Source organism: Mauremys mutica, chromosome 26, assembly GCF_020497125.1.
Source record: "Mauremys mutica isolate MM-2020 ecotype Southern chromosome 26, ASM2049712v1, whole genome shotgun sequence".
Classification (NCBI taxonomy): Eukaryota; Metazoa; Chordata; order Testudines; family Geoemydidae; genus Mauremys; species Mauremys mutica.
In genome coordinates this window covers 7301761-7317663 of record NC_059097.1, presented here as the reverse complement: position 1 = coordinate 7317663, position 15903 = coordinate 7301761, and the positions used below count along the sequence as shown (strand labels likewise).

The 15903-nt window shown below is 48.1% G+C and overlaps 1 long non-coding RNA gene across 1 annotated transcript; it reads right to left on the bottom strand.

The window, feature by feature from the left end:
* Positions 1-9116: 9116 nt before the first annotated feature.
* On the bottom strand, positions 9117-14080 carry LOC123356729. Its single transcript, XR_006575436.1, has 3 exons — positions 14027-14080; positions 11201-11327; positions 9117-9142 (listed from the first exon to the last, which is right to left on the bottom strand). It is a non-coding gene; the product is annotated as an uncharacterized LOC123356729 (long non-coding RNA).
* Between the last annotated feature and the right edge of the window lie 1823 nt (positions 14081-15903).

Here is a 15903-nt window from a genome sequence, read left to right as displayed (position 1 = left end):
GATGGGCCAACAATGGGAGCCAAGCAAAATTGATTAGCGATAGTATTGTTTATTCTAAATATTTTAAATGTCTTTCAGAATTTTACAGCCACTGAATGACATTTAAGATGGAAACCCCGCTCCCATGCCCATCTGTCAAATATAGGCAGAGCCCAGACCCTAATTGGTATGGCCCCGTTCCATTGATAATCTGGGGACGGGGGCATGCCGCTGTGCTTACTCCCACAGGTCCGTTGTGGGTCCCTGCCAAGAATGTGCGACCGTGGCACAATGACGTGGCATCAAAGCCTCAAGAACCCGATATCCAACTTCAATCTGACCCTAACCGAGACCTTTCCAGTGTGCCGAGCCATAAAGACGGCACCAAAGGTTACCTGGGGGCAGGTGAAACGACTGGCGCAGCAGGCTCAGCAAATGCTGGAGAATAACAAGGCCAAGCCTACCCCCGAGAATTTTACTGTTGCTATCTTTGCTTGTTTGATTGCTAATTCTTTTACCATAGTGTTGTGTTGTTTTTGTGTGTTACAGGCTAGGGCCGAACCCAGATTGCATAACCGTATGTGTTATAATATATGGGCTTGACTTGTGATCCTTGCCAATCGATCCTCCTTTTGTTTACAGCAGGCCCCTGAGATGCATGGCCTGTTGGGCACCTGCCTGGTCCCAGTATGTAAGGCGCCGGGCAGTGCTGCACATGCAATGGGGATGTTTAATTTTATGAATGTTATATTAGATAATAGAGCGGTAATTGATTACCTGCTATTATTCAGCCATGTGGGATGTGAGGAGGTATATGGCATGTGTTGTTTTAATCTGACAGACAATTCTAAACGGATTCAAGCACACATAGATAACCTCCAAGAATTGGCACAACACATTCAGCAGGACAGGAACCCATCATGGTGGGATGACCTTTGGGCGTGGCTGCCATCCATGGGATGGGTCCGAATTGTTTTGCAATATGCTTTGATTGTTATTGCCTGCTTGATTGGTTTTTGTTGCTTTGCTCAGTGTATTCCTAATATAATTAGGATGTGTTTTACACCCTGTCGGCGCAAACCCCTGCCTACATTTCAAGCCGTCATGTATGCCCATAGAATCATGAAACATGCGGACCAGGCACGGGTCGACAAAACAGAAAAGGAGGGGATGTAGGAATGTTACACTTCTCAAGCGGCTGAAGTGGTTCCCACACCCCCACACTCAATCAGGAGACTCACTGATAAAGCGCCGACCAGGTGCATTCTACTGTAGTACACAGCGCATAAGGCACCAAACAGGGGAGGGGGCGAAGTAGTTGGATTATGTTAGCACATGCGCATAATAGCATGATTTATGTAACCACTTATAATAAATAGACGTGGACAGCCCCGTTGGGGGCGGCTCCACGGCACTCCACCGGAACAGACTCACTGACTTGGCTTCATTCATTTCTACACTCTGTGACACAAACTGACCGGGGTTCATCTCTGCATGTCCCCAATGGGGAAGGAAAGACACTGAGGGGGAAGGAAGAAGATGGACAGAAGGAGTCAAATGGGGCTAGACCAGAATAGGACATTTTCTGCCTGTTAAAATGTACTAGACTCTAATTGCTTAAAACAAAAACCCACCAGCTTCTGTTTGAACCATCAGCTTTTCACAGAGCAGCCAAAGCGGCGAAGCACAGACACACATAACCACCTACAGCCCGAGTTTGTCTAAGAAGCACCTATAGTGGCGCATGCAGGGGGAAATACAGCTGTGGGTGTGAGTTCAGGCCTCACCCAGAGCATTGGTTTTCATTAGCCACGGAGCTTCCCCCACTTGCTTTGCCCAATTCACATGGAAAGTGCCATAGGAGGGTGATGAGAGTAAATTCTAAACTCTGAAATGCAGAGGTTGGCCCAGAGATTGGAATAAGGGGTTTGAAGAGAAAAAGCTCTAAGAGTATAAAACCAGACAGTCTCCAGGGGCAGGTACGGTACAACGCCTCAACAGGGAGCCATTCGGGGGAGGGGGTTTCACTTCCTCTGTTAAATGTCCTGAGAGGTATTTGAAGGTGAAGATAACGCCATGGCTAACAGGTGACTGGCACATCCTGGGTAAAAGAAAGGGACCTGGGTTAATAGTCTGAAGATTTGCGTTACCGTCACTGTCTGACCCCCCTTCAGTGTGGAGTAGGTTTGTGAGTTGCTGTGTGGAACGCACAGACTCCTGCAGAGCAGGGGCAGCTGTTTCCATGGCAGAGAGCCTGGCACTTAGGAGACTTTCTACACTTGCTGTTTTGAAGCAATTCAGTAAAATAACAGAGGAGCTACAATGTCTGGTCCAAAATTTCAGCCCCCCTGGTGCAAAAACACTATTTTAGGATCTACATCGGAGGCTCCTGGCACTAGGACACCTGACCAGAGAGCTCAGTGGGGGCGTAACAGCTGCTGACTCTGAGGGTCCTGGGCTAAATCCACTTGCAGGGGGAAGTGTTTTGATTTATTTGATGGGAGAAGCCCTGAGAGTCACTGCCACTCCAGCTGCTGCTGGGGCAGGGGGGGAGCCCCAGGGGGCCAGCTGCTGCTCTGGCCACCCCAGAAGTGCTGCCAGAGGCCACCAAGCTGTGGCTGCTCCTGCTGCCCTCGGGACCACTGGGGGGGGGGAAGAGGGGAGATGTAAATTGCAGAGCAGGCAGAGAAGTTGCCCATAAAGGGGCATATTGATCTGGTGACTGGTTCTGACCGGGGTCACACGTCCTCTGACACAGGCTCATGTGCAGAACATGGGAGCTCTGGCTTGTCCTAAATGCTGTAGAGTGTGAGTTCCTGGGAAAGGGGAGAGGAGAGGGAGCAAGAGCAGAAAGGCAGAGACACTGGAGACGAGGAATTGGGGGGCGAAAAAGGAGAGAACAGAGAGACAATAAATGATTGAAGCAGAACAGGTGTCCCAACTCCATCTTGCTCATCACAGGTGTTCAGAGAGACAGGTAGTTGCGGGTTTTCCAGTGTCAAGTCTGAACTTTGATTCTAACAATGTGCGTTGAAATATCAAGGGGATCTCCACATACCTGATCTGTTCCCCTCTCAGCTTTTTTAGTATTAATTTTTATTTTGACGTGTTTGGCTTAACCATGATCGTCTCTTTCCCCACCTGTATTGCAATTTGGGGGTTATGTTTATTGTGCCTCCCTTTTGTTCATGTCATTATAATTGTAACAGCAAAGGAATCTGCAGGAGCAAAAACTGAATCAAAACTTCATTTCCCCATCATGCCGGAACATCATACAAACAGCTCACGGAGCTGGAATCATAACACGCAAGGCCAGGGGATGGGAGATGCAGGTTTCCAAGGGTTCTGTCTTTCTCAGATGACACATTCCAGCCCCTTGTGTGCCTCCATCCTGTATGACCTGCTGGACTTTGACACATTTATTGTCTCATTCTATAGATAATGTGATTATAACACACTGTGACTGAAATTAAACCACTTCCAGATGAGGAAACAACAGAAGAGAAAAGCCATTATTGCATTGGCTAGGAATCAAACCCAGATTAATTGCTTGGAAGACACCTACGCACACCACTATACCAATGCATCTGGCAGGAGTAGCTTTCCTGCAGGCTGTGAGTGCTGGCAGAGGAAGTGACACATAACCACAGAGTTAATGAGCAGGGTGGATGGGCTGGAAGCTGCCTGACAGCTGGGAGCAGAGTTAGGATCCCAGAGTGACTGAAAGGGGGCAAAGGTGAAAACAGAGCTCATTGGGAGCTGGCCCCACACCAGCCCCGCCCCTAGGAGAGGGGAACTGAAGCTCAACTTCAATCACAGAAAACTCTTCCCTGAGGAGGAAGGGGACAGCTTGTTTTAAAGTCCAGGTTTGTGTTTGTTCCTGCTACATACGGAGGGGCTGGGTAGTGCTGATTCCAGCCCCCAGACTCTGGGAGGATAAGGAACAAATTCAGACTGCCAGTGACCTGTAGGAGGGAGATGATCTTTTGACAGTGACGGACGCCTCGTCCTAAAGGCCTTTGTCTGCCCCCTTCCAGTGACTGTTTGGCACAGGAATGCAGCCCCCACTCCTGGGTCTCTCCTGGGGAAATAAAAGCTTTGGTGTTTTGCACAGAAACATTAACAGAAAGGAAGAAAAGGAAATGGCCACATGATGGGACTAGGACATAAGGAATGAAACACACATGGGCGGCGAGTTATATACCAGTTAATACGAACCAGTTATATACCCACGTGGTGCCCGGGCACCAGCAATATTCAGAGCCCTGGGGCCCCGCTCCACCAAAGTTTGGGGCTGGGTCTCCCCTCTGGCCCCACCTGCCACCCCCCGTGCTTCCCCCGAGTGTCCCCCGGACCCTCTTGCTGGCCCCATGCATGTCCCTGGGCCCCGGAGGGAGCAGAGCGTCCCTGCCTCTTCCATGCAGCTCCATGCTGCCTCCCTGCAGCAACTGCTGCCACAGGGTCCTAGTGCCCCCCCTTCCCAACTCGCTGCCAGGGCAGACTGACTCTGAGCCTGTTAGCCAAAAGGGCTCGTTTCCCCCTGGAGCTTACCTAATTACACCAAGGAGGCACGGAGACAGGAAGACGAGTACCACACCCTTTATTGATCGGTCAGCTGAGCGGGTGCTCCTCTCGGCTAGTGCCAGAGAAAGAGACACACCCCACAAGCCCGAACGGGCCTTTTTATAATCAGTAACAAACAACTTAGCCTACATGAGCTTTCGTGGGTGAATACCCACTTCTTCGGATGCAAGAAGTGTCCACTGCTTGCATCCAAAGAAGTGGGTATTCACCCACGAAAGCTCATGCTGCAAAACGTCTGTTAGTCTATAAGGTGCCACAGGATTCTTTGCTGCTTCTACAGAACCAGACTAACACGGCTTCCCCTCTGAAACTTAGCCTACGTTTGTCTACGTCATTTGGTTGACCTGTAGAACCTGTACATGCATCTATTAGGGGATAATTGGATACGCAGGATACATATATCATTTTGTGGGGGCTACAAGATACATCTGTTGAGGATACATTTGTCATTCTGAAGGGGACACAAGATACATCCGTTGACCCTTTGTACTAGATACTTTGGATGCATACATGTGAACGCAGCTGCATACACTTGGGGAGCCAAACAAGCTGATAAGCAAAATAGCTGACATAGGTAAATACACGGCCTTCAGTCTAATAAGTTCTGTAAGCTTTCCAACATGGTTTGGGCAAGCATAGCATAACTTTGGTTCACTCAGGCCTAATACAAAAAGGCTTCTTTAGCACTATGGTTTTCCAACAAGCCTGCCCTTCCACCTCAGACCCTTCCCTTTTCCAGCGGGACCCTCCACCATCACAGCCCCCCCCCCCTGCAGTCACCACTCCTGCCCCATGCTGGGCAAGGAGACAGCCCCATCCCCCACCCCCAGTGAGGCTATAGTCAGGGGCAACAGCAGGGGAGGAGGTGCATGCAGCACCCCCCGGCACCCATAATGGGGGAGGCGAGGGAGATTCCTGGACCTGAGAAGGGCCCTAGGAGCACCTGCAGTGACAGTGGTGGGAGTGAGTGTGCTGCTGGGGGGGGGAATGAGGGGTTCCTCCCCCCAGAGCTTGCTGCTGCCAGCAGGGAAAGGGCTGGGGGGAGTCCTCCTTTCTGGCCCTTGTCCCGGAGCAGCCTGCCTGCACCCCAAACTCATCCCCAGCCCTGCCCCACCCCAGAGCCCACACCCCCAGTCAGAGCTTTCACCCCCCCACCACATCCTCAACCCTCTGCCCGAGCCCTGAGCCCCTCCCACACCCCAAACCTCCCATCCCCAGTCCCAGCCAGAGCCTTCATTCCCCCCACACCCCAACCCTCTGCCCCAGCCCTGAGCTCCTCCCACACCCCAAACCTCCCATCCCCAGTTCCAGCCAGAGCCTTCATTCCCCCCGCCCGCACACCCCAACCTTCTGCCCCAGCCCTGAGCCCCCTCCAACACCACAAACCCCTCATCTCCAGCCCCAGATACAGCCCTCACACACCCCTGCACCCCAACCCTCTGCCCTAGTCCTGAGCCCTCCCACACCCCAAACACCTTATCCCCATCCCAGACACAGCCCTCATCCCCCTGCACCCTAACCCTCTGCCCCAGCCCTGAGCCTCTCCAACACCCCAAACCCCCCAGCCTCAGACAGAGCCCTCACCCCCCACACCCCTACCCTCTGCTCTAGCACTGAGCTTCTCCCACACCCCAAACCCATCATTCCCAGCCCCAGCCAGAGCCCTCATCCCCCTGCACCCTAACCGTCTGCCCCAACCCTGAGCCCCCTCCTGCATCATGAACCCCTCATCCCCAGCTCCACCACACAGCCATCACCCCACACCCCAACCCTCTGCTATAGCCCTGAGCCCCCTCCCACACCCCAAACCTCTCATCCCCAGCCACACCCCAAACTCCCTCCCAGAACCTTGGGCAGGTGGGGGGCGGAGTTTGGGCAGGTTCTGGGCACCACCAAAATTTCTACAAACCTACCGCCCATGGAAACACAAGATGCTTCTCCCATGTGCATTGACTTTTAACCTTGTTTGTGGTGGTGTTGTATCCATGTTGGGCCCAGGGGTCCTCTGGGGCGCCGGGCATTAGTCACTTTCGGGAGAGTGGGCTAGATGAACTGGTCTGACTCAGTGTGGCTGTTCTTATGTTCTAACTGCTGGTTATGGAGGAGACGACCTTCCAGGCTACACAGAACTGAAGAAGGGTGCTGGGTTAGCTCCACAGCTTGTCTCTTTCACCAACAGAGGTTGGTCCTCTGCAAGCTCTTACCCTCACCCGCCTTGTCTCTCTTGGACTCTGAAAAGTTTTTTCTCTCCACTCCCCTTGGAGAGACGTTAAGTTTCCCTTTGGGCAACTATCAGGCTGAAGCAATTGTATTGACTGTGACACTAGAATTGAAGATTTAATATTATAAATAAATGAGTCTAAACCTGAGGTTCTGGTTTTCACATTGGTTTTTCTAACTCCGTTCCCAATTCTCTTCTAGAAAGGCCTCCAGGACGCCTGCCCAGCCCAGCAAAAGTGGCCAGGAGAAAGCCCACACTGCTGCTCTTTCAGGTAGTTGAAGGCTGCTATCAAACCCCCCCTCACTCAGTCAGTCCTCAGTCTGTGGCAGTGCATAGGATTCTTCCGTCCTAAGTGCAGGACTCTGCACTTCTCCTTGTTGAACCTCCTCAGATTTCTTTTGGCCCAATCCTCCAATTTGTCTAGGTCACTCTGGACCCAAACCCTGTCCTCCAGCGCTTGGATTCTTTACATGCTTTCACAGAGCACATGTTCCATGATTTCATAGGGCAGAGTTCTGTGTTATCGGGAGCTTTCCCTGTGTGGATTTGACAGGTGGATCCACACAGAGATACACTGTGACCCTTCTCAGGGTGCTGAGGACTGTGAGTCTCCTTGTTGCCACCTGCCACAAGGAAGAGGGAGTTTTGCATTTGGCAGCTGGATGTTAGTGACCAAACTCACCAGCCTGCTGGAACTCAAGGACCCTCCTCTGAGCTACAGCAGCCACCTTAACCCTGAGTTCCTTCAATGTGTCTCCCTCTGGGGTCCAGCCCAGATCACCAGATACCTGGTGAAATCCCAGATCCTCTCTTGCCCAAGTATCCCAGGTTACTAGTTTTACTGTGGACCATTGCTACTGTATCTCACACAGCACCTGAGTACAGTTATCGAACAAGCAAAAAAATTATTTCACAACGGATAGAGATTTAAACAAACAAACGTGAGTGATGGAAACCAACTGTTACCAACTAAACAAAGGCAGAAAGTGATAGAATAGAAAGGCCAGCACAAAAAACAGAGAGAGGAACAATAAGATACTAAAAGGATAATGGTTGGAACTCTCCATTTCTCTCAGTCTTTGGACTGATGGGTAGTAGAGCTGTAGCAACAGTTGAGGAACCAGGATAAATTAAATCTAAGGTTTGAGCTGCTAGTGAAGCATTTTCCACACTCACGGCATTCCTAGGGGCTCTCTCCTCCGTGGATTGTTTGATGCCTAATAAGGTGCGAACTGCGATTGAAGGTTTTCCCGCACTCACTGCATTCAAAGGGCCTCTCCCCTGTATGGATTCTCTGATGTTTAGAAAGGTTTGAGCTGCTAGTGAAGCATTTCCCACACTCACGGCATTCAAAGGGCCTCTCCCCCGTGTGGATTCTCTGATGTTGAGAAAGGTTTGAGCTGCTAGTGAAGCATTTCCCACACTCACGGCATTCAAAGGGCCTCTCCCCTGTGTGGATTGTTTGATGACTAATAAGGTGCGAACTGCGATTGAAGGTTTTCCCACACTCACTGCATTCATAGGGCCTGTCCCCTGTGTGGATTCTCTGATGTACAGAAAGGGCTGAGCTGCAAGAGAAGGTTTTTCCACACTCACTGCATCTATTTTTTCTCTTTCGCCTGAGGATATCCTGCTGTGTTGTGGTTTCCATGAGGACCTTCTGAGTTCCCCGACAGGAAATAAATTTATCCACTTTCTTCCCTGTCTGGTTTCCTTGATCTGTTTTTGGTCTGTGCTGAATCTCCCAGGAGTTTCCCTGCTCATGACTCCTGGACACATTCCTTTTCGATCTTTGAGATAATGCTCTGTTTTTACCCACTGGCTCGACATTTCCAGGCTGAGAATTCCGCTCCTCTTTCTCACATGCCATTGCATCACCTGCTGTGATAGAGACAGAAACCTCAAACAGGGATGGAAAGGGGAAGACCAAACAAAAACAAGTGCTGAAGACAGGTCAAATAAAAATCAGGAGCTGAACTCCCCCAAACTCTTCCCCCAAATAGGAGAGAGGAGGGGGATGAATTCAGCCTTCACATCCCATCCAAATACGCAGGGGGAAGGGAGGAAGCTACTGCCTGGTGTCTGCTAGGATCTATAGGAAGCCATGAACTATATTTACCATGAGGATACGACCCCTGCTAGGGACAATAATGAACCGAGAGACCTCCCCAAGAGCTTTGTAGGGCATCCCAGATGTTTCCTTCAGGCACTTACAGATTCTGAGGTGGTTTAATGTTTCCTCACCTGTGCAGGGAGATCTCAGGATCTCTCTTTCCTCTGAACCCTGGAGGTCTGGGACCCATGGGTCTTCCCCTTGTTCCAGCTGGGAGATCACATCACGCTGGAAAACTAGAAACCCTGCTCAGATGAAAGAAAACAAAGGAGTTCAGTTGATTTCATAAGACTTGGTCATAACTTCAGTGCTTAGTGTGACCTGGTGCGCCAGGGGCAGTTCTCACTGAAAATGCCAAAGTTAGGACAGGCTGAAAAAGGGAGAGCAGATGCTCCCAAAACTGATGGTTAACACTGAAGTTAAACTCACCAACCAGTCACCAACTGTGCTTCTGATCCCCCACACGGGTTATCGAGAAGCTGAAAAAAGAAATCACACGGCCCCCTTTATTGCATCCCTGTTCTCTGACTCCCAATCAGCAACTAGGTCCAGTACAGTGAGAGGTTATTTAAAAACTCTGCTCACATAAACAGTGTTCCTCTGACCCCAAAGAGTCACCCACATCACCAGGTCAGTATAGGTTTGGATAGTACCCAAAATTCCATCCTTCCAGACAATCCTTTAGCATCTAAACTAAAGGTTTAAATGAAAGAAAGACAGAAAGAAGTTAAATGGGAAAGCAGTCAGATACATTCCAAAATGGATATATCAGGTTCTTAGCAGTATTGGTGAGTTGCTGGCTTGAAAGTCTGTCCGGAACACATCCATAGCTTGGATGGGTCATTCAGTCCTTTGTTCCAGGGTTCAGTTTGTAGAGAAGTTGCTCCAGATGTAGAAAGGGGGATTGAAGACAAATGGAGATGATGCAGCTGCCCTTTACATTCCTTTTGCCATGTGGCCTGTACTTCCTGTGTCCCAAACACAAGCTTCACAGCACGTGGCATGGAAAAGCCTTGGAGTTCTCATTACACAGGCATACCCCAGCATGTCTTGCTGACTCAATAGGTGTATCCCCTTGGTCCTTTCCATGGGCTCATTGTACAGATGATGACCCTGAATGGGCCATCAAACAGGCTAGGCAGTGTTGATGCCAATATGTCTGGGGGTGTCACCCAGAAACACTGCACAAGTCTGAAAATACAGATATACCCTACATATCCATAACTCACAATACAAAGGTGATACAAACATAGAAACAAAATTATTATATTATTATTATTGGCAAATCATAACATTTTCACTGACACCTTACATGGCATATCTAGCACGATTGATTGCAATTTTATCAGATTATATTATTATTTTATTATTAATACCAAAGAGTCTCACAATTCCATACAGTGTCACACTTGGTAAACCAGTGAATTCCCAGGACCAGTTCCCCAGGTCCTTGAAGATGCCGAATACTGTGCTTATGAGGGACTGAAATACCCACATATCTGCTGGGAACACACCCACAGACACTGTGTCAGTCTATGCCCCTGTGTTCACTCTTCTAGAAAATTGTGATCAATTTTGTACACAGTATGGCTTGTGAGGTATCATTTGAAAACACATAACCTACTGAATATTATTCTCGTGTTAAAATGTGTAGTAACACTGTATGTAAAGTTATGAGATTTTACAGTATGGTATTACTGAAAAAGTCACAATTCTGAGGAACACCCACAGAGCAGTTCCTCAGAGACAGCAAGGCAAACAGCTGGTCAAACAGCCATTCTCCTGCAGGGGGAAGGTGTGAAGACATTTACATTCCATCGCAATCCAGACCAGTGAGGAGTTGTGTCATCTGTAATCCTGGGTGAGATTCAGTGTTCTGCTGCTGGAGTTCCCCGGTCTGGATACCCCCAGCCAGCATTCTGTGTCTGTGTGATAAGTAACCCTGGACCGACAGCTCTGACTCCAGCCGCCTGCTTGTTACATACCAAGCCCATTCTGGTTTGGGTAGAGAAGGCTCAGGGTTTGAGAGAAGGCCGGGGGTAGGAAGCTTCTATTCATTATGCTGGACCTAACCCCCAGTTTTACTTGAATAAAGAGGAGATATTTGGCACTGTGTGATACTGCTCCTGTGCTCTGTTCCCAAAGTGTTCTGCATCTTGGGAGGGTCTCTGGTAGTGTGTGTGTGTCACTGGCATATTGGGGTGATGCTGAAACACGACAGAGTAGAGGTGGCATTATGGGGGTGCCATGAACCTTCACTCTTCATTTCCCCTTTCAAGAACAGAGGGAACAGGAATCCTTACCCAGCGAGGTCACATTCTCATAGTTCTGCTGCATGACATCCCAGTAGAGGGCTCTCTGAACGGGGTCCAGCAGAGCCCACTCTTCCCTGGTGAAGTACACAGCCACTTCCTTAAAGGTCACCGGCTCCTGAAAGAGCAAGAGTCCAACACTCAGTACCTGCTGCCCCACTCACAACCCCACTATTCACGGAACAGCAGCACCAGGTAAATGGAAGCTCTGGGAGGCACATGTTAACAGAGTCCCACCTCACCTAGCTTAGAGCAGCCAGGCGGCATCAGAGGGTAGAAAGAGAGAATCTTTGTGTCTCCCACCTGACAGACGGAGGCAGGGTCTTCACATTTATCACATACCTACTAGCCAGAGCTTGATATAGGAGATGGGACTGGCTCTGGACCCTACTGGTGTCTCCCTGGTAGGAATCCCAACACTCTCCAAATAAAATATATGGAAGAAAGGAGAAGTCAATAGTAAAGAATAGAAGTTAGAAAGTTAGAATTGTAGAAAATTGATAAAGAAAGCTATCAGAAATCAATGACCAATCAATGACAATAAGAAGGAAGTTTTTAAAAGTATATTAAGTGCAAACTTTACTAGATAGAAATGGCAGAATTATCAAAAATAATGCAGAAGTAAAAGTCCTCAATAAATATTTCTTTCCTGGATTTGGAGAAAAACAGATGATGTACTAGTATCATAAGATGTTGACAACGACACTCTTTCCATTCCAACAAGAAGTCATGAGGACATTAAACAGCAGCTATTAAAAATCAGACATGTTTAAATCAGCGGGTCCGGATAACTTGTATCCAAGACTTTCTAAAAGTCCTGAAGTCTGACATCTATACTCATCAAGAGAATGGTGCAGCCAATACTGGATTTCATTCATTAATAAAGAATCAAAGAAGGGTAATATGATTAGTGCCCATTAACAAAGGTTTAGAGAAAATAGAGCCTATCAAACTAACGGGATATCCTTATTGGATGAGATCAAAAGTTTGGTTGCAGCTAATAGTATTGACGTAATATACCTAAACTTCTGTAAAGATATGACTTGTTCAGCACAATATTTTTACTAAAAATCTAGAATGATACAAAATAAACACGGCATACGTTAAATAGATTAAAAACTGTGATAGTAAATGGGGAACCGTGGTCGAGTGGATTTCTTTCTAGCAGGTTCCTGCAGGGACTGGTTCTTGGCCCTGTGCTATTTAACATTCTTATCCATGAGCTAAAAGAGAGTATAAAATCATCACTGATAAAGTTTGCAGTTGCCACAACTATTGGGGTTGGTGGTAACTAATGAAGTGCCAGTAGATTCAGGCTCCATCACTGGGAGTCTGGGAAGTTGTCCCAGCCCTGGCTGGAGGGTTATTTCCTGTTCCACAAAGAGGGCAAGTGCCATTCCCAACTCCTGTGCCTTGAAATTAGGCCCTATCTGACACTACACCCCCATATTCATCATAGTGGTATGGTTATAATATGATTAGGACATAATTATGATGTATTTTGTACAAGATGCATCATGTGTGGTTTCACTGGAAAAGTTATGATTTGCTGAATATGATTATCCTGTTTGTGTGCATCTATCATGTTCGTATCTGAAGTTATGGATATTGACTCTGAATCTGTATTTCAAAGGTGCTTACTCTGGGTAACAGCCACAACGAGCCTTTCAGGTACAACAATGAAGAAGCCAGACAGTGCTGATGGCTCATCAACAAAGACAATGGACTGTAGAAGAGCTTAGCCTTCCTGTGAATGTTTCAGCCAGCCAATTAGTCATGGATACTATGACGCAGCAGGGCCTGTGACCAGACCACATGACACTAAACTCCATTTTAGTACCTGTATTTTTCCACAAACTGGACTGGGAACTGAGTTTGGAACAAAGGGTTCCCGCCATATGGAAAAGCTACATAAGGTGGGGTGTGACGTCATCTCTTGGTCTCATTCCCCACACAAGAGAACTCCTGGAAACACCTGAGAAACAAAAACTGAAGTGGGGGGAGTGCTGGTCCCAGGGTAAAGGGATTTCTAGCTTGTGTATGGAAACTTGGTGGACTGCTTGTATCAATTAGTCAGGGTGAGAAACTGCTAATTCAAATTCTATCCAGATAGTATGTTAGGCTTAGTTTGAGTTTCGGTATTTGCTAAATAATCTGCTTTGATCTGTTTGTTATCACTTATAATCAATTAATCTACCTTTCTGCAGTTAATAAACTTGTTTTATGCTTTATCTTAACCAGCGTATTTTGAGTAAAATGTCTGGGGAAAATCTCAGCTGGGTTAGCACAAGCTCGCTGTGCACATCTTTCCCATATCGAGGGGAAGGTGAACTATATTAATGAGCTGACATTACAGAGATCCCTGTGCACTATAAGAGGGTATAATTCTGAATTTATACTACAGCAAGTGTGCAAGGTTGGGGAGCTGGGAAATTGGCTGTTTTCTCTCTCTCCTTGAGTGGCTCAGGTAAAGCACTCAGGTAGCTTAGTTGGGTGTATGGCGCCACCTGCTGTCATGTTGGGTGATAACAGGCCCTGGAGAGGCTGGCTGAATCTCCAGCAAAACAGTGTGAGAAGGGCCAGCCCCGCTTGAGGGTTAGAGGGCACAGCGGTTCCCAGACTGCCCCTGGGGGTGACAACCCATCACACCCTAAACTACACTAGTGTCAGCAGGTTTGTCACATCCTGTCCCCTCCCTTTCTCCACCCGAGATATTTCCTGCCTCCCACCACCTCTAGCAATTGCCACCCTCCTATGCATTTACTGCTCCTCTCCCTCCAAGCAGAACCCACCACCAGCTCCCTGAAAATCCCATACCTGAGCCAGCTCCATTGCAGCCATTTCCTTCCCCCAGGGAGGACGGGATGATCTAGAGCAAAGCATGGACATTATTCTGTAGCCTGCTGGGGTGAAAAGGGCAAGGTGTAAGAATTCAGATGGGGCTTTTGTCCATTCCACAACCCGATTCCCCCCAGGTTTTCCCCTGCTAATGGACATTCTAGGTTCTGCCACACTGTGAAGCACAGAGTGACCTTATCCCAGTACAGGTCTAGCCCCCTCCCACCAGGGTGTAACCCTCTGACACATGGTGAAACCCTCCCAATAACAGTCTTTCTGTTACACTTATCAAGTTGGTGGACAATACCAAGCTGGATGGGGTTGTAAGTGCTTTGGAGGATTGGATTAAAATTCAAAATGATCTGGATAAACTGGAGAAATGAGCTGAAGGAAAGAGGATGAAATTCAGTAGGGACAAGTGCAAAGTACTCCACTTTGGAAGGAACAATCAGAGACCAGAGAAGAGCAGAATCCAAAGAGTCACTTTGGGGGATTCTCCCTGTCATTGTCCCCAAGGCAGCTCTCTCAGGTTTCCAATTTGTTTGATGTTCCGGCCTTTATACAGTCTCTCCTGGGAGTGCCCCTTTCATGGGCTGGGCCTAGTTTTAGTTTTCGGTAGTTAACAATCTTGGTTTATTGTTTATCTAACCAGTGTGTTTGGATTAAAGTGTGTTGGAAACTCCGTTTGGGATAACAAGCTGGTGCATGTCATTTCATCATATGAGCTTGTGTTGTTCAGTAGCATGCTGGACAGTGCAAGACGCACATTTCTGGGGGAAAGTTGGGCACTTGAGAATTTGCTGGTTTTCTCCTGGGGTGTAATTCACGAGTGGCTGTCTAGCAGCACTCAATACTGTGTAGCTGGGAGTGAGTTACATGCTGGAGACTGCGTGTGAACTGCCCAGGAGTGGCTGCTCTCACAGTAGAGCAGTGTAAAAGGCACCCCAGCCTGGGGAACTGAGGGGACACAGCTATTTAACAGTCCAGATTGTACTCTAGGTAATGTCACAGACCCTCATTATGACAGAGCCTCTTACAACACAGAGAAAGTAAATCCATGTCCCAGAAATCGAAGACTCCAAGAGAGGGCAAGTCTCCCTCGCACTGCTTCTTGCTGACAGAGAGGTTCAGAGACAGTGAGAGAGTCCTGGGGAAGTTGGGAACAGGAAGCATGGGCTGGTGGGGTTCAGTGGAGAAAGGGAACAGGAAGGACAGGGATATTACTGAATGCAGGATCTCAGCAGTACTAGATGTCAGGATAGCACATAGTGCAGCCCATTGAAAAACATAATCCCAACTATACATACAAAATGATGGGGTCTAAATTAGCTGTTTCCACTCAAGAGACGGATCTTGGAGTCACTGTGGATAGTTCTCTGAAAACATCCACTCAATGTGCAGCAGCAGTGAAAAAAAGCGAGCAATGTTGGAAATAATTAAGAAAGGGATAGATACGACAGAATATATCATATATCATATTTGTAAAATCAGCAAATGAATCCATGATACACCCACATCTTGAATACTGCATGGAGATGTTGTCGCCCCATCTCAAAAAAAGATATATTGGAATTGGAAAAGGTTCAGAAAAGGGCAACAAAAATGATTAGGGGTATGGAACAGTTATGCCAGACCTAACCCCCAGTTTCACTTGAGCAAACAGGAGCTATTTGACACTGCAATACGGCTCCTGTGCTCTGTTCCCAAAGTGTTCTGCAGCAGGGGAGGGTCTCTGGTAGTGTGTGTGTGTCACTGGCATATTGGGGTGATGCTGAAACAGGACAGAGTAGAGGTGGCATTGCGGGGCTGGCGTGAACCTTATCTCTTCATTTCCCCTTCCAAGAACCGAGGGGACA